Source organism: Rattus norvegicus, chromosome 13, assembly GCF_036323735.1.
Source record: "Rattus norvegicus strain BN/NHsdMcwi chromosome 13, GRCr8, whole genome shotgun sequence".
In the NCBI taxonomy this organism is placed as follows: Eukaryota; Metazoa; Chordata; class Mammalia; order Rodentia; family Muridae; genus Rattus; species Rattus norvegicus.
This window is the reverse complement of record NC_086031.1, coordinates 44,285,468-44,309,007: the sequence shown is the minus strand read 5'-3', so window position 1 is coordinate 44,309,007 and position 23,540 is coordinate 44,285,468.

Genomic DNA, 23,540 nt, shown 5'->3' with positions numbered 1-23,540 from the left:
ACAAGCATCACCAACAGAATACAAGAGATAAAAGAAAGAATCTCAGGAGCAGAAGATTCCATAGAGATCATCGACATGACTGTCAAAGATAATGTAAAATGGAAAAAGCTACTGGGCCCAAACATACAAGAAATCCAGGACACAATGAGAAGATCAAACTTAAGGATAATAGGTATAGAAGAGAGTGAAGACTCCCAACTCAAAGGACCAGTAAATATCTTCAACAAAATCATAGAAGAAAACTTCCCTAACCTAAAGAAAGAGATGCCCATAAACATACAAGAAGTCTGCAGACTCCAAATAGATTGGACCAGAAAAGAAACTCCTCCCATCACATAACTGTCAAAATACCAAATGCACAAAACAAAGAAAGAATATTAAGAGCAGTAAGGGAAAAAGGTCAAGTAACATATAAAGGCAGACCTATCAGAATTACACCAGACTTCTCACTAGAGACTATGAAAGCCAGAAGATCCTGGACAGATATCATACAGACTCTAAGAAACACAAATGCCAGCCCAAGTTACAGTATCTAGCAAAACTCTCAATTAACATAGATGAAGAAATCAAGATATTCCATGACAAAACCAAATTTACACAATATCTTTCTACAAATCCAGCCCTACAAAGGATAATAAATGGTAAAGCCCAACACAAGGAGACAAACTACACCCTAGAAAAAGCAAGAAACTAATTGTTTTTCAACAAAACAAAGAGAAGACAAGCACAAAAACATAATCTCACCTCCAAATACAAAGATAACAGGAAGCAACAATCACTATTCCTTAATATCTCTCAACATCAATGGACTCAATTCCCCCATAAAAAGACACACACACACAAAAAACTGGATATGTAATGAGGACCCAGCATTTTGCTGCCTACAGGAAACACATCTCAGAGACAAAGACAGACACTACCTCAGAATGAAAGGCTGGAAAACAACTTTCCAAGCAAATGGTCTGAAGAATCAAGCTGGAGCAGGCATTTTAATATAGAATAAAATCTATTTGCAACCAAAAGTCATCAAAAAAGATAAAGAAGGACACTTCAGGTTCATCAAAGGAAAATCCACCAAGATTGACTCTCAATCCTAAATATCTATGCTCCAAATACAAAGGCACCTACATACATAAAAGAAACCTTACTAAAGCTCAAAGCACACATTGCACCTCACACAATAATAGTAGGAGATTTCAACACCCCACTCTCATCAATGGACAGATCATGGAAACAGAAATTAAGCAGAGACATAGACAGACCAACAGAAGTTATGAACCAAATGGACTTAGAACATTCTATTCTAAAACAAAAGGATATATCTTCTTCTCACCATGTCATGGTACTGTCTCCAAAATTGACCATATAATTGGTCATAAAACAGGTCTCAACAGATACAGAAAGATAGAAATAATCCCATGCGTCCTATCAGACCACCACGGACTAAAGCTGGTCTTCAATAACAATAAGGGAAGAACGCCCACATATACATGGAAGGTGAACAACGATCTACTTATTGATAACCTGGACAAGGAAGAAATAGAGAAAGAAATTAAAAACTTAGAATTTAATGAAAATGAAGGTACAACATACCCAAACTTATGGGACACAATGAAAGCTGTGCTAAGAGGAAAACTCATAGCTCTGAGTGCCTGCAGAAAGAAACAGGAGAGAGCATATGTCAGTAGCTTGACAGCACACCTAAAAGCTCTAGAACAAAAAGAAGCAAATACACTCAGGAGGAGGAGAAGGCAGGCAATAATCAAACTCAGAGCTGAAATCAACCAAGTAGAAACAAAAAGAACCATAGAAAGAATCAAGAGAACCAAAAGTTGGTTCTTTGAGAAAATCAACAAGATAGATAAACCCTTAGCCAGACTAACGAGAGGACACAGAGAGTGTTTCCAAATTAACAAAATCAGAAATGAAAAGGGAGATATAACTACAGAATCAGAGGAAATTCAAAAAAATTATCAGAACCTGCTACAAAAGCCTATATTCAACAAAACTTGAAAATCTGCAGGAAATGTACAATTTCCTAGAAAGATACCAGGTACCAAGTTAAATCAGGAATAGATAAACCATTTAAACAACCCCATAACTCCTAAAGAAATAAAAACAGTCATTAAAGGTCTCCCAACCAAAAAGAGTCCAGGTTCAGATGGGTTCAGTGCAGAATTCTAACAGACCTTCATAGACAAACTCAGACTAATACTATCCAAACTTTTCCACAAAATTGAAACAGATAGAGCACTACCGAATTCTTTCTATGAAGCCACAATTACTCTTATACCTAAACCACACAAAGACCCAACAAAGAAAGAGAACTTCAGAGCAATTTTCCTTATGAATATCGACACAAAAATACTCAATGAAATTCTTGCAAACCGAATCCATCACAACCATCATCCATCATGATCAAGTAAGCGTCATCCCAGATATGCAGGGATGGTTTAACATACGGAAAACCTTCAATGTAATCCACTATGTAAACTGAAAGATAAAAACTACATAATCATTTCATTCGATGCTGAGAAATCTTTTGACAAAATTCAATACCCCTTCAGGATAAAAGTCCTGGAAAGAAGAGGAATTCAAGGCCCATACCTAAACATAGTAAAAGCCATATACAACAAACCAGTAGTGAATATTAAACTAAATGGAGAGAAACTTGAAACAATCCCATGAAACCCAGGGATAAGAGAAGGCTGCGCACTCTCTCCCTACTTATTCAGTATAGTTTTCGAAGTCCTAGCCAGAGCAATCAGATAACAAAAGGAGATCAATGGGATACAGTTTGGAAAGGAAGAAGTCAAAATATCACTATTTGCAGATGATATGATAGTACATTTAAGTGATTCCAAAAGTCGCACCAGAGATCTACTAAACCTGATAAACACATTCAGCAAAGTGACTGGGTATAAAATTAACTCAAATAAAACAATAGCCTTCCTCTACACAAAAGAGAAAAAGCTGAGAAAGAAATTAGGGAAATGATACCTTTTATAATACTCCCAAATAATATAAAATACCTCGGTGTGACTTTAACCAAGCAAGTGAAAGATCTGTATGATAAGAACTTCAAGCCTCTGAAGAAAGAAATTTAAGAAGACCTCAGAAGAAGGAAAGATCTCCCATGCTCATGGATTGGCAGGATTAATATAATAAAAATGACCATTTTACCAAAAGCGATCTACAGATTCAATGCAATCCCATCAAAATTCCAATCCAATTCTTCAGAGAGTTAGACAGAAAAATTTGCAAATTCATCTGGAATAACAAAAAACCCAGGATAACTAAAACTATCCTCAACAATAAAAGAACTTGCGGGAGAATCACTATCCCTGAACTCAAGCAGTATTACAGAGCAATAGTGATAAAAACTGTATGGCATTGGTACAGAGACAGGCAGATAGACCAGTGGAATAGAATTGAAGACCCAGAAATGTACCCACGCACCGATGGTCACTTGATTTTTGACAAAGGAGCCCAAACCATCCAATGGAAAAAAGATAGCATTTTCAGCAAATGGTGCTGGTTCAACTGGAAGTCAGCATGTAGAAGAATGCAGATCGATCCATGCTTATCACCCTGTACAAAGCTTAAGTCCAAGTGGATCAAGGATCTCCACATCAAACCAGATACACTCAAACTAATAGAAGAAAAACTAGGGCAGCATCTCGAACACGTGGGCACTGGAAAAAATTTCCTGAACAAAACACCAATGGCTTATGCTCTAAGATCAAGAATCGACAAATGGGACCTAATAAAATTACAAAGCTTCTGTAAGGCAAAGCACACTGTTCTTACGGCAAAACTGCAACCAACAGATTGGGAAAAGACCTTTACCAATCTTGCAACTGATAGAGGGCTCATATCCAAAATATACAAAGAACTCTCGAAGTTAGACTGCAGGGAGATTACAAACAATCCTATTAAAAATGGGTTCAGAGCGAAACAAAGAATTCACAGCTGAGGAATGCTGAATGGCTGAAAAGCACCTAAAGAAACATTCAACATCTTTAGTCATAAGGGAAATGCAAATCAAAACAACCCTGAGATTTCACCTCACACCAGTCAGAATAGCTAAGATCAACAGCTCTGGAGACAGCAGATGCTGGCCAGGATGTAGAGAAAGAGGAATACCCCTCCATTGTTGGTGGGATTGCAGACTGGTACAACCATTCTGGAAATCAGTCTGGAGGTTCCTCAGAAAATTGGACCTGAGGACCCAGCTATACTTCTCTTGGGCATATACCCAAAAGATGCTCCAACATATAATAAAGACACATTCTCCACTATGTTCATAGCAGCCTTCTTTATAATAGGCAGAAGCTGGGAAGAACCCAGATGCCCTTCAACAGAGGAATGGATACAGAAAATGTGGTACATCTACACAATGGAATACTACTGAGCTATCAAAAACAATGACTGTAGGAAATTCATAGGCAAATGGATGGAAGTGGAAAATATCATCCTGAGTGAGTAACCCAATCACAGAAAAACACACATGGTATGCACTCATTGATAAGTGGCTATTAGCCCAAATGCTTGAATTACCCTAGATGCACAGAACACATGAATCTCAAGAAGGATGACCAAAAGAGGATGTTTCACTCCTTCTTTGAAAGCAGTACAAGAATACCCTTGGGAGGGAATAGGGAGGCAAAGTTTAGTACAGAAGGAGAAGGAACACCCATTCAGAGCCTGCCCCACATGTGGTCCATACATATACAGTCACCAAACTAGATAAGATGGATGAAGCAAAGAAGTGCAGGCTGACAGAAACTGGATATAGATCTCTCCAGAATACAGCAAATACATAGGCGAATGTCAGCAGCAAACCACTGAACTGAGTACAGGATCACCATTGTAGGAATCAGAGAAAGGAGTGAAAGAGCTGAAGGGGCTTGAGACCCCATATGAACAACAGTGCCAACCAACCAGAGCTTCCAGGGACTAAGCCACTATACAAAGACTGTACATGGACTGACCCTGTACTCCAACTTCATAGGTAGCAATGAATAGCCTAGTAAGGGCACCAGTGGAAGGGGAAACCCTTGGTCCTGCCAAGACTGAACCCCCAGTGAACGTGATTGTTGGGGAGAGGGCAGTAATGGAAGGAGGATGGGGAGGGGAACACCCATTTAGAATGGGAGGGGGAGAAGTTACGGGGATGTTGGCCTGGAAATTGAGAAAGGGAATAACATTTGAAACATAAATAATAAATACCCAATTTAATAAAAATGGGGAAAAAAAGAAAAGAAAACCAGCCTTAGGCCATGGTGATCTGATAGGACACATTGAATTTTTCAATCTTCTTTTATTGGTTGAGCATTGTTTTGTGACAAATTATATGGTCGATTTTGGATATATATATGTGCTGAGAAGAAGGTGTATTATTTTGTTTTAGCATGAAATGTTCTGTACATATCTGTTAAATCCATTTGGTCCATAACCTGTATTAGTTTCACTGTGTCTCTGTTTAATTTCTGTTTCGATGACCTGTCTATTCTTGAGAGTGGGATGTTGAAGTCTCACACTATTATTATGTGGTGTTCAATTTGTGTTTTGAGCTTTAGTAAAGTTTCTTTTATGACAGTGGGTACCCTTTCATTTGGGGCAGAAATGTTCAGAATGGAGACTTTCTCTTGGTGGATTTTCCCTCTGATGAATGTGAAGTGTGCTTCCTCATCATGCTTGATAACTTTTGGTTGAAAATCTATTTTATTGGATATTAGGATGGTAACTCCAGCTTGTTACTTCAGACTATTTTATTTGAAGGCATTTTTTCCATCCTTTTACTCAGAGATAGTGTCTGTCTTAGTTATTGAGGTGTGTTTCTTGTATTCGGTAAAATCCTAGATCTTGTTTGAGTATCCAGTCTGTTAGTTTATGTCTTTTTATAGGTGAGTTGTCCATTAATATTGAGAGATATTAAAGACAGATGACTGTTGATACCTATTATATTTGCTTTTATAGGTGGCTTTATGTGCTTTTGCTTTCTTTTTGGCTTTTTTGTGAAATGCTTAATATCTTGTCTTTTCTTCAGTGTAGGTACCTTTCTTGTACTGAAGTTTTCCCCCTAGGATCCTCTGTAGAACTGGATTGGTAGATAGGTACTGTTTGAATTTGGTTTTGTGCTGCAATATTTTTGTTTCTCCATCTATGTTGATTGAGAGTTTTGCTGGGTATAGAAGCCTGGCCTAGTATTTGTGTTGTCTTAGAGTCTGCATAACTTCTGACCAGGCTCTTCTGTCTTTTAGTGTCTTTGTTGAGAAGTCAGGTGTAATTTTGATAGGTCTACCATTGTATATCATTTGACCCTTTCCCTCTCTTGCAGCTTTTAATATTCTTTCTGTGTTCTGTGTGTTTCATCTTTTAATTATTACGTGACAAGAGGGTTTCTTTTTCTGGTGCCCTTTATTTAGTGTTCTATAGGCTTCTTTTACCTTTATGGCCATCTCTTTCTTTAGTTTGGGGGAGTTTTCTTCTATGATTTTGTTGAACATGTTTTCAGGTCCTTTGAACTGGGAATTTTCATCTTCCTCTATTCCAATTATTCTTAGATTTGGTCTTTTCATTGTCTTCTGAATTTCCTGGATGTTTTGTGTTAGGAGTTTTTTATGGTTTGAATTTTCTTTGACAGTTGTGTCAATCTCTTCTATAGAACCTTCTACCCCTGAGATTCTCTCTCCTATCTGTTGGTGATACTTATGTCTGTAATTCCTGACCTCTTTCCTAGGTTTTCCATTTCCAGATTTGCATCTATTTGTATTTTCTTTATTTGTTTCTTTTTTAAGGGCATCTACCTGTTTACCTGTGTTTCTTTCAGTGAGTAATTTTTATCTTTCTTACAGGACTCTATTATCTTCATGAGATAGGATTTTAAATCAGCTTCCCAATTTTCACGTATGTTGGTGTATCCAGGGCATTCTGTGGTGGGAGAACTGGGTTCTGATGATGCTCATATATTTTGGCTTCTGTTACTTATGGTCTTGTGCTTGCCTCTCACCATCTGATTATCTCTGGTGTTTGCTGGTCTGGGTGACTGTCTGGAGTCTGCCTCCTTTGTCCCTGGGTTGCCTCCTGGTAGGCCTGCTGCCTTAGCTATAGCAGACCTTTTGTGGGGCCTTCCAACTGGGGATCTTCGGAAGGGTGGAGAAGCCATTGATCTGTTACCCTGGCTGCAGTAGTGTAGAGGGCCGCAATAACATTCGCCACCACAAGATGGCACTGGCTTCCACTGCGCCCCACGTGGAAGGCCGGGATAGCTTTGCCATTACAAGATGGCGCTGGCCTCCGCCGCGCCAGCCGACTTCCTTTCAGGAAGTTAACTGTGTGCACATGTGCAAGAATGCCTTCGTGCCAGGTCTTTGCCTACTCCGGGGCGTGCCTAATGAGATCATGGGTAAGCGACCAATCAGGTGTGGATGCGCTGCGCTAGGGTGTATATAAGCCGCGCCATGCCGGCGCCCCTGGCCCTCTCTTTAAGAAATAATAAACATTTTGGCTACAGAAGGATTCGTGTGTCCCCGCGTGTTCTTGCTGGCGAGATGATAGCGCGGGACATCTGGTGCCGAGAACCTGGGAAAAAATGCCACACCATCGCCAGGCGCCGAGAGAGGAGTCCTCCGTCCGCGGAGGGAATCCAGAACTAGTGATTAAGGTAGGCTCTGAGAGACATGCTTAATCTTGATCTGTTCCACTTCACTCCCCCGCTAGAAGATGCAGCGGAAGTTTTTATTATCGTTTTAGCAGCCTTCATGCTTTCTCTATTGGTTTTTGAATTTTTGGCTGCTGCCAGACAGCGTCAGAGGTCGTATGGGAGCCGCCCAGCTGTAATAGCAGGGCAGAGAGTGCTAGGAGAGGTACAAGATGGCACGTCAGAAACAGAGTGGGGTAAAAAATTAAAGAGCTCAAGGAAAAAAGATAAATATAAGCAGACAGTCCCTTCCAAAGACTTCAGATCTGCGGAAGCGAGAGATTGGGAAAAAACGCCCCGGGAGAGATGAAACAGAGAAAGGAGAAAAAAGTCTTGAAAAGGAGAAGTCTTTATTAGGTAAAGGAATTAAAGGCTTCAGAGCTTGATAGCTCAGAGACAGACGAGCTTGGCTCCTCCGAGGAAGAGGATTTAGAAGATGAGGCAGCTCGCTATGAAGAAGAGCTTCACAGAGTCATACTGATCAGATTCAGGAGAATCAAACAAAAGGACATCTCAACGCCCATACACAGCTTGATGGAGTTAATGTAATTGGGTTGTGAGTGGAAATATTCAGGACTGTGTTTCACTTCCATACCATTTGTGAATGTCAGTTGTGCTGCTCAGATATCCCGTAATATATCTCAGTATTTTACAGGAATTTGGTTTCAACACGTTGATGGACTAGTCCAGGAATTGAGACAATCCATCGTCCATATCAACTCCACTCGAATGGATGGTCACTGTGGAAGTGGTGGGAAAGGGGAAATCCTACCTCTCTGCTGACACCATCTGTTTTTTTCCCTCTTTGTCTGTTGTCTGTCCTTGGTGCACCAAGCTGTCCATGTCTGTCAGTTTATGTCTGTGGTTCTTGCTTCTCGTTGTTTAAATGTTTTATGTTTCATGTTCAAAAAGGAAAAATGGTAAAAACTTTATCTGCCGGTCGTTCACATCTTGATTTGGTTTTAACTCGTTTCAAAAAGGAACAAATGAATAAAAAGCAGTTTCAATCAGGCCTTTCGAGCCCTGTACCTGTAGCCAGGTGTCTACGTCAGCTGGAGAAGGTGCCCAGGGGTGAGCGTCTACATGAGCTGATTATTAGACTCAACAGGTGACAAGGTGCTTCTCTTAAAATCATAGCTAAAAAGGTAAAAATGGTGCTTGGTCTAAATATTAAAGATATGTGTAGCCACTTCAATTTTGTTTCTCATTGGTTTTAAATGTATAAATATGCTCTACTTGCCTTGGTCATGGATTGTTGGCTTTTAAGTTATTGGATATGGTTAAAAAGGTATAATATTGGTAACAGAAAGTTGACATAAAACTGGTAATTTGGATAAAGTCATTCTAGACAACATGTGGCATGAGCCAACCTAGGGAAACAGGTCTAAATTGAGGTAATATTTTTATGGAATTCTTATTCTAGAAACCAGGCTTCTAGAAGAATTTAGGACAGTGTTTCTTTGCTGAGGTACTGGAGACTACACCATCGTGCATTCATATGAGGAATTGACAGTCCAACTTTGTAACATGAAGGATAGACTCGGTGTCTTAGAGACTAGATTTTAGAAGCTAGTTTGTTAGAAGTTGAGTTTTGCTTTCCAAAGTTGTGGTTTGCCTTAAAGTTATCTGTATTTTGATGCTAATTCCACTGCCCCAAGAACAGCTGCCTTGTCACATACTCAGAACTCAGGTGACTTTCCAAAGTTGTGGTTGTGCTCTGGTGTTACAAGGAGAACTTAAGGATTGTGATTAAGGATCGCCAGTGTTACATTGACTAACTCAAACTTATTTGTAATTAAGAAAAATCAAACAGGTAGAGATTGTTACAAGATTTACAAAGGATTGATGAGGTTTTGGAACTTGTGAGAGCACTACAGCCAGTTTGTTTACTCCAACTGCCATTTCAAGATAAATTTAGAGGATTGATTTTGAGTTTTCATTTCGTGAGCCTGCTTATAGTTTTAGAGAGCCCATAAAGTGATATCATTAGAAATGGCTAACAGCCTTGTATTATGTAATTTTGTTGCTTCTTCAGTGTAAGAAGTTAGAACTTTAAATCCTTCAGTGTATATGAAAATTTTTACTACAAACCTTTGCTCTCAAAATGAGCTTTAATATTTGGGGAGTAGCTGTTTCACTACTCCAAAAAAGAATATTTGAAACTGATGTTAAGCTTCTAAGGATATGTTAATTGGCTAAGTACCTCACCTTACCAGAGGACTTAGGTCTTTGTTATCCACATTGGAGATAAAGCTTCAGTTGTGTTAATACAAAATTGTAGGCTAGAGTCATGGAAGTATTTTAAAAAGAAACCTGGTAAAACATATCTTATTCCAAACAACAGTTAATTGGTTATTACAAAATACTGATATTTGGCCTATTACATATACAAACTTTTCAGACAAAATTGATAATTTTACTCTTTACATGCTTTTGTATTTACTGTAAATTTGTACATGCAACCCATAGGAAATGCGCTTACTGTATTTATAGGTGGTTCATCTAATGAAAAGGCTACATATATGATTGGATCACGTGTTTATTCTCTTGGGTTTCTGTTGCTTCAACACAGATTATTAAATTCTGTGGTTTAGCCACTGTTTTTAAATCAAGCTTTCAATTCACATACTGATAGCCAATGTGTGGCTTGTGGTTTACATTTGATTTTAATTACTTAATGCTTTATTAGAGACAGGTTTTCTACTTAAAATTAGTGAGTGATGATTTCGGTGTGAATTGTCTGACAACTCACTGTCTTTTCAGTGCTCTGGCTCAGACAACTAAACAAAACCATAGACCCAGCTCTTTAAAATGGAGTTTTTTAATGGAGTTGATATGAAAAGAGGAAGACTCTATTTGCTTACTTTTAATTCTCAGCCTCGCCCTGCCAGCTCAGGGATTTCTAGTACGACTGAATCTGGACAATATTTACAGGTTTTGACATTTCTAATTAATGCTTATGTTTAGGTAAATAAAGTTTGTGAGTTGCTGGAGAGATGGCTTAGTGGTTAAGAACACTAAATACTGTTCCTTTATAGGCAATTTAAGAACTCAAACTGGATTTCCTGGGCTCCTTAACAAGGGAGGGCAATGATACCAGACAGATTATAGGCCTTACATAGGAACAATTAGTCAAAAAATCTCATTCTTTATATATCCAAAACAATAATGCTAGAGACAATAATTTGGTATACAAGTCAATTTATAAATACAAGTGCTCAGTGTCCTCAATTTAATCCTCGAGGAGTTACCTTATTAAATAATATCTTTACTATATCCTAATAAATCAAAATGGGGAGTTATCCCTGTATGCTAAATAATGCTCCTTTTATTTCAATTTTAAAATTTGGATGCCAAAGTTTATGGCACCCTACAACTAGGCATACTTCTGCCTAGGTGAAATAGAAAGATCCACATATTGACATGATCCTGTCCAGATATTTTATATGGGGAAGAGGGAATATTTGTGTTTTTTTCTACAGGATGCTACAAGAGTATGCCAGCTGCCAGAGGTGGTTGCTGAGACTTGCTGATCCTGGGAGCATGAAGATTCAGCTCTCGTGGTTCGGGTCCCTAGAGTCATTCTTCTGCCCTGAGAGGAAGATGGAAGATTCCCCCTCATCTTTTGTCATCACAGAGATTTTGGCATTGCTGCAGTCAGCGTTACCACTGTGTGTTCCCGTCCCACTGTGGCCTACGCTCAGACCCTCTGTGCACTGCTGCTTTCTGGAGAAGACTGGACTCCATTATCCCTGCCCCCCTCATTCCCCTGGTGACTCTTGCTGCCTTAACTGGTGTTGTCATTTTACAGTCTGTAGCTTCACAGGAATGCCACCTGCGTGAAGCTGCTGTGGACTGGGGAACTCTGCCCTGGTTATGCAGATCTCAGACATGGTTCCCTTGCCTGCTGGTTGTTCCAGAAAAGAATGGCTGATCCTGAACTGTCCTGGGAAAGACCTTGACACTTTTGCTGCTATTGTAGCAGCCATTACTGCTGCAGTTATTGTGTCTGCAGTGTCTAGAGTTACCCTCCCCCAATCTATTGTTAGACAAGCACAGTGGGTGAACTTTCTGGAGTAGTTGCTAACAATTGGGAATTCTAAATTTTATTATAGGAGCGGCTTGACTACGGCCCTTGGTGGTAGCAGCTGAGGAGAACCAGATGAGGTGCCCACTACTTATCGGGAGTGGCTCTGTTTGGTGCAGCCCTATGCTGTAGATTAGTGTTCATGCTATGGTTGGTTTACAAACTCAGATCTCAACAGAAACGTGACAAGGTCGTTGTCACTCAAGCACTTGTGGCCATTGTTCAAGGGGCCTCCTCTGAAATTTGGTTATCTATGCTCAAAAATTAGTTGATATCTGAGTTCTCTGCTCTTACACCCCATGGATCTGTGGATCCATTACACTGGGGTGAGAGAGACTCAATGATTCTTTGATCAGCCCTTCTACATCGCTGAGGTTTCCTCATTGCACGTGATAGGGTGATCATGATTTCCCCACTAACTCATTTTCTGGCTGGCCTCTTTTTAGAGTTCGCCCTAGGTCATTTAACAGTTACTGTCACACAGCACTGCGGTATCCAGAGACAGGCAACTTTCCTCATGCACAGACCAATCTAAGACACGGGGCCCGGTGGCGATAGGATTACCCTTCGACGGATAAGTCTGTGACATAGAGGAACGACCTAAGACAGGAGCCACAGCAGATGGACCTAACTTCAGGGACCTAGACCAACCTAGACAATAATTTATTGTTATTAATAAAACAATAAGGGGGAGATGTAGAGGGCCGCAATAACATTTGCCACCACAAGATGGCGCTGGCTTCCACTGCACCCCATGTGGAAGGCCGGGATAGCTTTGCCATTACAAGATGGCGCTGGCCTCCGCCGCGCCAGCCGACTTCCTTTCAGGAAGTTAACTGTGTGCACATGTGCAAGAGTGCCTTCGTGCTAGGTCTTTGCCTACTCTGGGGCGTGCCTAATGAGATCATGGGTAAGCGACCAATCAGGTATGGATGTGCCGCGCTAGGGTGTATATAAGCCGCGCCATGCCGGCGCCCCTGGCCCTCTCTTTAAGAAATAATAAACATTTTGGCTACAGAAGGATTCGTGTGTCCCCGCGTGTTCTTGCTGGCGAGATGATAGCGCGGGACACAGTAGAACTCCTGGGAGGCCTTCAGCTCTTGGGTCTTCAGAGGAGCAGTCAAGCTGTTGTCCTGTTTGAAGCTATTCTCCAGGGGTACCTCCTGACTGTGGTTTCTGTTTTTCTGTGTGCAGCAGAACTCCAGGGAGGGTTTCTGTCTGTTGGATTAGTTGCCCTGTATGCTACAGAATCCTGGGAGGTCTTCAGACTGTGGTGTCAGTTCCCCAGTTGCCCTGTGTACAGAGTAACTCCTGGGATGCCTTCAAGCTGTGGTGTCTTCAGGGGAGCAGACAAAGTGATGATCAGTTGCTCAGTTGTCCTGTATGCAGCAGATCTCCTGGGATGCCTCGGGCTTTGGGTCAGTTGCCTTGTGTCCAGTGGATCTTTTGTGATGCCTCAGGATGAGGTATCAAATGTTCTGAGTGTAGTGGATCTTCTGGGATGCCTCAAGATGTGGTGTCTTCAGGGGAGCAGACTAGCTAGCAGTCTGTCCTAGAAGAAAGAACTGGCTGGAGCGGGAGTGGAATTTGGTGGGTGATTGGTCCTGAGTCCACTGGGCTCCCAGCGGCAGGTATGGGACTTTGTGAGGGTTCTTACCAAATGCTCTGAGTGCAGTATATATTTTGGGATGCCTCAGGATGTGATGTCTTCCAGGGAGCAGACTAGCTAGCAATCTGTCCCAGCAGAAAGGACAGGGCAGAAGTCAATTATTTTCTAAATTATTTGAATTCCACATTTTATATCATTTAACTGATAATTACTTAAGAATTTAACAAAACATAGATAAATGGCAAAACATGTTAATGAGAAATTAGCTGTTCCCAAGGTTTTTATAGCTTCTAGCTTCAAAGGGAAATTACATTTGATTATTGATGTATATATTCTCATGCTGTCATCTATCCAGATAGGACAGTAAAAGTATAGGGTTTGGGGACTAAGCTGAGTCTTTAGCTGCATATTACTCACCAGCCCTGTGAAGTCTTTAAATTTTCTTAATGCCTCTTAATTGTGGTTAGCCTTTGGTTACTTTGTGGGTTCCTCTTTCTTCCACCCATTTGCTTCTACCATTTCAAGCCCTAAACACTAGATAAGAGTGAAAAAAGGATAGAGAAGAAAGTAAAGAGATCCCCAATTAAGTTAGGGTTGGAAGGGAGAGACGTTATTATTAGATTATTACTTCCTGCTAATTAAGGGCATCAAGTTCTTTGGGGAAAGTTTGATCTTTGCAGTCAGGATATCTAATTTCTTCTTTCTTCCTTTTTTCTTTCTTTCTTTCTTCCTTTCTTTTTTTCTTTCTTTCTTCCTTCCTTTCTTTCTTTTTTTTGTTTGTGCAAGACTACTTAACAAACTATAGACAACAACAACTGAAAAACAACTAACAAACCACGAACCAACATCTCACCACACCTCTTGGGGCCCTACCATTTGTATGCCATCTGAAAAGTTCCTAGAATTCCAAACATGACACAATTGCAGAAACTATCTTCAACTAGCAAAATCATGGCCCTGCTAGAGCATGAGGAAAATCATAGTCAGCTGCTGTGGATAATCTGAAGCAGCCCCATATTCCCAAACCTGGTATTAAAATGAAAGCATATTCTTATATTTCTTTGTTTTTAAAGAATTCAGATTTCTTAATATATTTAATCTTACTTAAGTCACACATAATACATAATACAGAAATGATGCATATCATGATTTGTTATGAGATGTTTTGATTACAAAAGTATTAAGGTAAAAACAGATACAAAGTTATTTTGTTAGTGGTTGAAAGTTAAAAAATGTTTTTAATTGAAATAGAATTAAATCATTTTCCTCTTGGTCGCAACAATTTTAAAAGTGATAATTCTTTCTTTATACTAGTTAGTTCCCAAGTAAGTGTGATAGAGACGATAAGATTTACTTAATCAACCTTTACAGTAAAGTAGCTGAGCAGTATTAATCTATTTTAATTCTCTAAGCTAATCTGGCTACTTCCCCAAACAAAATTCCTTGAGATACTTGAATTTTAGTATTGATCTGCCCCTCTCTGCTCCATGTCTTTTCCCATGGTCTATGGTGACTCTTTGACCCTCTCCTCTTGGTGATCCTCTCTTTACCCTTCTCTCTTTCCCTTCCCTGACTGGGATCACAAGTCCAGCCTTATTCTCTTTTTTTGCTGAGCCATTGGATGACCAGCTTTTATTGACAAATCAGAGAAGAAATGGAGAGCAATGTTTACACAACACTGAGACAGCAGATACTTAGAATTAGCATTACAATGCCATGTCTGGATTGCAGCCAGATATGGGGAGTGAAAAATCAGCATTTGAATAATACAAGTATTACCTTTACATAGTGCAGAATAACACTATGCCTACAACCCCACCCTTTCATCTCCCCAGTTCCTCCCAAATACCTTTCCTTAAGCTCTTTCTAAGCTTCCTCACTCTCTAATTAATAGCCGCCTTCTTTGAACCAATAAAAGGGCTTGCATTTGGTATATGCTAATTCTCCTTCCAGTCATTCTTTGCCTATAGTTCTTTGTTTAGGATGGGACTCCAGGAAATTTTTCTCCTTTTACATTATGTGCCCATGGATATTACCATCATTCCCATCTTGTTTATGCAGCCAATTCTAGGAAATGCTGTTTCACAACAGACTTCCTGGTACTCTGGCTTGTACAATCTTTCTGCACACTCTTCTTCAACAATGTTCCCTGAACCATCAACTAGAAGCTGTGATGTAGATGTATTTGTTGAGTCTGGACTTCCCATAATATGTTGATCTCTGTGTTGATCCAGCTGTGGTTTTCTGTGATGGTCTTCATTTGCTGTAAAAAGAACTGTCTTTGATGAGGAATGATACCTACTTTGGGGTATAAGAATAATATTTAGAATGTAGTAAAGAATTATTCTGGTCTAGCAATTATTCTGGCAGTCGTAGATTATTTTCTGAGGTCCATTACTTCACTAGCCCCAAGAATCTGGCTAAGTTTATGGTACCAGACATCTTTTCCCTCTTGTTGAGTGGGTCTTAAATCCAATTAGATAGCTCTTGGTTGCCTTTGGTATGTGAACACTACTTATCTTTATGTATACCTAGCTACGTTGGTAATTGTGGTTCATACACATTGCAGCTGAGCAGAACTGTTCAGTTGCTTCCCCCATTTAGTAGCTTGCATGGTATTTTTTTGAACCATGGTACTTAGACCACAAGAACAAGGCTTTCAGGTCAGATCCAGCTCAAATTATCTGAGTCCTCTAAGTGTGTGGTGTCTCCATTATTAGAGGCCTTTCTTCATTGCCTGAGGAGCACTCGAGGGTTATAATTGAAAATCTATGTTGTTATCAATAGCACTGATAATCTATATTGTTTTGGGAATCACTTGGACTACCCCAAGTAACCATTTGAAAAGATTTTGTCCATGCTCTGTACTAGGGTTTTTGTTGGTTTATGGTTCTGATAGGGAACATTGTCATCCTTTGTAGCTTAACTTTTTTTTAATATATATGTATGTATGTATGTATGTATGTGAATATATATGTATGTATGTATATGTGTGTATGTATATATATTGTATATACAACCATATATTTAATGTATATATGAGTATATACCCATTATGTACATATTCTTATATTTATGCATAATTTAAGGTAAATATTAAATAATACAAGTCCTTGAAGCTCTATCAAACATTTTTGGTGCTATTTGTCCCTCGTTTCTCTTTTTCCATCTGTATTGACTTCCCTACCTCCTTCCCAGTTGGAAGCCTCTTCGTTCTGTTATTCCATTTCCTGCTTCATATCACCTGTATATTGTTGTTCCCTTGGCGAGTTTCCCCAACGAGGCTCATTTAACTTACTTTTTTTTTTCTATAGAATATAAGGCAAGGAGAAAGAGAGAATGTTATGCATAGCTGAACACAATGGCTATTGAATGAGATTTATCTAAGCTGTTGGGGTGATGGGGAGGGGCAATTTCATGGCCATTATTCTGAGACATCAAAGAATGGAATGGACAACCTTTTTATTTTTTTTAAATATTAATGGGTTTTCACATCTATTGCTTCAAATTTAAAACGACAGTGATATTTTAGATCTAAAGTACTCTCACATAGTACCTGAACCTTCCACGGTGAGAGCCTTTTGTTCTCCTACATCAGTTAACTCAAACTAAACTCCATCTAATTACTAAACAGCCCCATAAATATCAATGTTTTCCACAGTTGAATTTTAACTTGTGTGTTTTAAAGGGTTCTCTAAGGGAACAGAGAGAATATTAGACTGCCTAATAATTAGATGTCCTCCAGGTAGCCCAACAATTGCTGTCTCATATCATAAAGGCTGAGAATACAGTAGTTGTTCAGACTATGAGTCTGATGTTTTAGCAGTCCCAATTTGGCACGGAGTCCTGGAGAATTTCTGATCTTTCATCTATGCTGGAATCCTGCAGAAGCTGGATGTAATAATGGCAGCAAAAGAATTGGGGAACTTGCCAGCAAGACTGAGGACAAACAGGTGAAAAGAAACATTTTTCTTCCTCCATGTCTTTTTATGTGGGCTGCAATCAGAAAGTATGGCCCAGATTTAGGATGGGTTTTCCTGCTTCAAATAATCCGGTTAAGAAAATCCCTCAAGGAATGCCCAACTTGTGTTTTAATTGATTCTGGATGTAGGTAATTGACAGACAAGATTAGCCATCACAGTTTGTATTACATCTCCATCAAGGATTATACATTATCGAGTATTCTCATTCTACACATAAGATGAAGATGTACTTGTACAGGATGCATTCAATGTCAAGGCAGAGGAAAAGCAAACAATGGCAAGGCATGATGGATTCAAATGCTCTGAGTCAGTGGTACACATTCTTCTTATTTGTATGTTATTACTCAAAACATGTTATAAGCAAGATTAAGTCAATATACTAAAGATATAATCCTTCCATAAGAGAAAGAAAAGAATATGCTTTAAATAAAATAAATGTAATAGAGTCTCCATACTCCACCCTCTTGCACACAAAATAGGAATAATATGAATTAAATAAATAATATCATCAAGACATTCAGATACTAAATTAATATTTACTCTGATTTTAGTAATAGAAAATCCAAGTTTCCTCTCATGTTATATCAGATAGGCTCCCAACAAATGAGAATTTCCTCTTATCATATCTGCTTAGTGCATCTGGATATAAACACTGAGCATTGGCTTCCTGTCATGCTATCGGTAGGTTTACTGATATAGATTACGATACTACAAAACATGTAGATAGTGATTTAAACCCAATTTTGAGACTCTCAGAAGCTTAAATCACAAGCAACGGGAGAAGAATTCATGTTAGAAATAGAGCTCTCCAGCTGTGACAGTTTAGTGGGATCGCTGTTGGCATCTACAGGATAGAAAGCTAAACAAACAAACAAATAAATATATAAAATTAGTTTGTGAGAGCTGATATTCTCTTTGGGAAGTTGCTATTCCATGTCACTATGGCAAGTAAGCTACTTCACTGTCTGCTTTCTTGAAAGTTTAACCAGTCGATCTCCTTTCTGTGCATAATATAATGTAATATGCATCTACTTTATGTGGGTGTTATAACCTGTAGAAAACAGTTCCCAAGGGCTTCCAACATTAAGGACACTCATTGAAATGGAAACTGATGTGGCTAGGGATGTATAGTGTTGTACATAAGCCTATTTTCAAGAACTCTGAAGGCTCCAGAACTTTATCATAAGTTTCCAAGCTAGTTTGATAACAGTCTTGTCAATGCTGGTAGTTCTACTGGACTCCTGGCTTAGACAGGTTGGACTAGTAATATCAGTGTCAGGGAGGATATGGGCAGTTTTATACTGTGCCTTCTGGTCCCAAGTTCCACATGGTTATATGATGAAGGATAAAAACCCCTAAAACATCCTGTGATCTGTGATAGGAAAGGGGCTCTGTGGTCAGGCTCTTAAAATCTTTTAAATAGGCAATAAGCATGCCTAGTCTTTGCTCCATGTAGAAAATGTACTCATCATATCTGCTGGGAAGAATTATTCCTCTTTGCTCTGGATGGAAGTACTATCCCCATCTTCAAAGACAGATCTCGATACAAATACCTTTGAAATGACTGGATGAAAGGCTGTGCTACTTCTCCAAAGACATGTAAAACACGAGACTCCCTAAAGGGCTTTCCAACTGCATCTGATCCAGGGTGCTGCTCTCCCTTGGCTTCTATTATATTTTCCAATTACTATGTCACTGCTAGCCACTCTCATTAAACTGAAAGACATCACTGGTGGGAGCAACAGCATCAATTTATTTCATGTATCACTTAATTAGGACTTCCATCTCTCAGCCCACAAAGAGCAAGAGCAGACCAATCTGCAGAATTGGTCATTTTTTTCCCAGAAAGGAGATCAATTAATGCCATAAACTATGATGATCTCACTTAGACACCCGGGTAATTTCCTTCTTAAATTTCTGTCCTGATACTTTACTTTGTACAATTCTTTAATCCAAGTATAAGATGTACCTGTGATTATAGACATCACTTGTCTTCGAAGGAAAATAATCTGAAGCATTTCCTTCATCTATGCCAAGCCCCTATGTCATGGTCTGTGGATGATCTGAATATGGTCCATAATTGAACTGATAGTATCGATCACTTCAGCTCAGTCAGGATCAAGTTTCTAATTAGATTCCTCCCACTGAGGCAATAACTGTCCACAGGGCAGGTATCAATAATTTCATTTGCATTTTCAGCAGTCTCCCCAAGAGGAGCTTAAAGTTGTCAAATTCTTTCAACATTTTTTCATGGTTACACATGGACTATACAATCCACATGTGCTATCTTAAATGCATGAAAGTCTCTCAGGGTAAGATCTACGTTCACTCAGGAAGAAATTATTTAATCTCCCATCAACTCATCAGAAGAAGATATAGAAGACACTCCAAGAAATAGAGTACTGTTTTAAACTGTTGGTGTTCTAGCAGCAGAACCTATTTGGTGAGGGATAAACGTAGGCCCTCTTTCCATTCTTACATGCATCCTAACCAAAACTAGCCGCTAGACATTTAACTAGGCGCAGCTCTTGATTTGGATGACTTCTCTGAGGAAAAGTGGGTCCCTATCTTTATGTGTACCTATTATTTCCTCTTGGGAAAGGGGTTAGAGTGCAGATATTTAGCAACTAGAAAGGCAGACGAGAAGAGACACCTGGATGTGTGCACAGGTATTCCACATAGGGGTGAGGGGAGCAGACTTCCTTCTTTAGATGGATTTCATGGTCAGTTTAAGGGAAATAAGGACCAAGTCATGGTTACAGAGGGGTTGTGTTAAGATATAGTAGATCAAACAGTCAAGTAAGTTTAAGAGCTTAAGTCATCTTAGGGGAGCAAAATCAGGTACTTTTCCTCTGTGAACAGCATCATCCAGGCAACATTGAAAGAGCTAAGCAATCTAGTCCTTCCTCCTGTACCTCTTCTTGTGTCTGAGTTGTTCCCACATTTGGTGACAGTGTGTAGTTCTACACTACTGAAATTAGAGTGTGTCACCTGCCTGCTTCTGTAATACTAGTAATTGTCTCCTTCTCAAACCTAGACTTCTCAATTCCGGTATGAGGAAAGTGAGAGTACTTTTTACAAAATCTTCAAAAAGCTCTTTGTAGTCTCCAATTTGTTCTGAGCAGATCTGTGGTGGGTGGAGTCCACATCAGTCAACCAAGGGACCATTACTGTGTGATCCGACACTATATTGATCCAATAAGAGAATCATAGCAGCTAAATCAGTGATAAAACAAACAAACAGACAAACAAAAAAACAGGTTTGGAGACCCATTTTAACCCTTGCAAAGGCAGACCAATCCAGACAGCCTAGGTTTGTCACTGGGGAAAATATAGCCTTTATGTCAAATAATGATGAAGAGACAATTCTGAGTTTTCAAAAGAAGTCCATTTAACTTGTTCCTCTGACATTAGAATTTAGAATAATTTAAGAGAAAGCCACAAGGACAGTTGAATGCAGAAGCAAAAGTCTTTTTTATTATATTGTGTGACCCAGGAGAATCATGTGAGAAACATGGATTGAATTTTCAGGAGTATGCTGTAATGTATAGGTAATAATATTGGAGTCTGCAGATGGACAGGAGTGTGAGGATCCACCAAATTTCTTGAAATTAATATTCTGTCAAGTAGTTTTTGTAATAAAAAGAATCTGTCTAAAAGTATACAATCTGGGGGTTGGGGATTTAGCTCAGTGGTAGAGCGCTTGCCTGGCAAACACAAGGCCCTGCGTTCGGTCCCCAGCTCCGAAAAAAAAAAAAGTATACAATCTGGAAGCCCAACCACATGATAAGGGTTACTTTTAAGGGCCACAATTTTAGTCACACCCTTGCTATAAACATGAACTGTGTAACCATCGTATATCCATTGTTGGTGCTATTTCTACAGTTTGTGTGACCAAAGAGCACCTACTGTAATATTCATTTTGAATTGTACCACTGCAGGGCCAAGTAGCTAGTAAGAACTTAAGAGCCAGAAAAAAATATGAAAGAACTCACTAATAGGATTAACTGCCCACCGAAAAGTATACCCGGAGTCATTTGATTGTACATAGTGGGTACCGAGGTTGAAAAGATTCAGAAGCCCATGGGGATTATGGGATTTCATCTTAGTTGTGCCATAAGTGAACTAGGCCTAAGTGATCCAAGGGCACAAATGGGCTGGGAACTCTGCTTCAGGGAGTAGAGGAAAGGATGGATATTCCCTCAAAAACGAAATCTGTTAGATTGATTATAAACATACCAAATAGGAAAGAATTCCAAAATTTATCATATCTTTTTGACATGTGAAGCTTGATGGAGCTTTTGGATTTCTATGGCCATTGAGGCTAAATTGATTCACAACACAATAGGAATATTAGACTGTAACATCACAAACTCAGTACTGACCTGTGTTCAATTTCAACAAGAATCTGACAGTAAGTTATTAACTTTTCCCCCAAAGGGGTAGGTCTGGTGGCCACATCAAAATGGCAGCAAGTCCTAAAGACCTAAAGGGTCAATAGAGAAAACAGCAAGATAATCCTCAGTAAACAGAACTCATGAAGGCACATTATAGGCAGTTTGGTGACACCGAGGGATCAGGGAAAAAAATCCTGTAAATTTGAGTGGCATTTTGAATGGGATTTCCCCCAGTCTCATGCATTTGCATACTAGGTCCCAGGATGGTGGCTGTTTGGGGAGGATTGGAAGATGTGGTCTTGATGGATGAAGCATGGTACTGGGTGGCCTTAGAAACTTCTGAAGTTGTGCACTGTTTGAGTTAGTTGGAGATGTGAGCTCTCAGCTGTCCCTGTTGCTATGCCTTTGTGCCACATTCATGGACTCTAGCCCTCTATAAATGCAAGCCTAATTAAATATCTTCTTCATAAGTTGCCTTTTTATAGTGTTTTATCACAGTAACTGAGACAACCAGTACAAAACATTCCACATTGCATAAATGGTAATAATGATTGACAGGCAAGTTCTCACCGGAAGCAACTCAGAGAAGAAGAAAATGGAATGACACCTTCAAATTGCTGGAAAGTCCTATCTCTCACAAAATGAAAAAATAAAGACACTATTAGGTCGAGAAGAAAGATGACTTATTTCAAGTGTCCTTCATTCCAAGAATTACTCAAGGAAGTTTCTCATTCTGAAGGAAAACACAGAGGGATGATATAACCTGAATTTCCAAAACCAATGAAGATTGTGGAAAATGGAGACCTGAAAAAGATCATAAACTGTTATCCATGTTCTTTCTGGGGTGTGTTGCAATCCAAACTGACCTTAGTGCCATTTAAAAGCAAAACTATTTCTTTTACCCTTTGCTATTGATATCAGAATTGATATAAATGATTGCTGCCTTAGGGGTTAAATATTTTGTTAGCAAAGATACACTAAATTATGATAAAACTTTCTCAGTAGGACACAGGTAAGTCTAGTTAGGCTGTGTTCAAACTTATTTTAATATCAGACCATGCCATTTGTTTTACTGGAAGAAAAATGCTATTGCTGGGTCATATTTTGTACAGAAAAGAAGATAGTCTTCGGCCAAGGCTGTAATCTTTATACTTCAATGTTAAGGTTTCCTTATTTGTGCTATAGTAAATAAATGACCTTGAGGGGAAAAAAGAACAAGGGTAGCCAAGCATAATTACATCTGACAAACTGGACTTCTGTGGTGGTTTGAATGTGAAATGTCCCCTATGGCTTGTGTATTTGAACACTTGGTCTCCAGTTTTTGGCACTGTTTGCAGAAGTTATAAAGTTTGTAGGAAACAGGTGCTTGTTGGTACGGGTAGCCTTGCTCCACCTCTCCATGTGCTTCCTATATATGAATGAAAATTTGATCAGCTAACTTCCCACTCTTACCACTACCTTATGCCTTCCCCATCATGATAGACTCCATCTCTCTGGAACTATAAGCCAAAAAGAACTACTAAAAATGTTTATGTGAATATAATCTTGTTTCTTTTTAAAAACAAATTACATATGTTTAAATCAAAATCTCACAGTGTGTCAGTATGTAGATATGAACACATGAAAGCAGTGCAGAGGGCTGGGGTTTAAGCACCACTAGAATAGTGTCACAAGATTTCAATCACTTACATGAAGTAGCATTTATGCTAAGTACATTACACATACTACAAAGTTCATGGTATGTTCAGTAATCACTAAA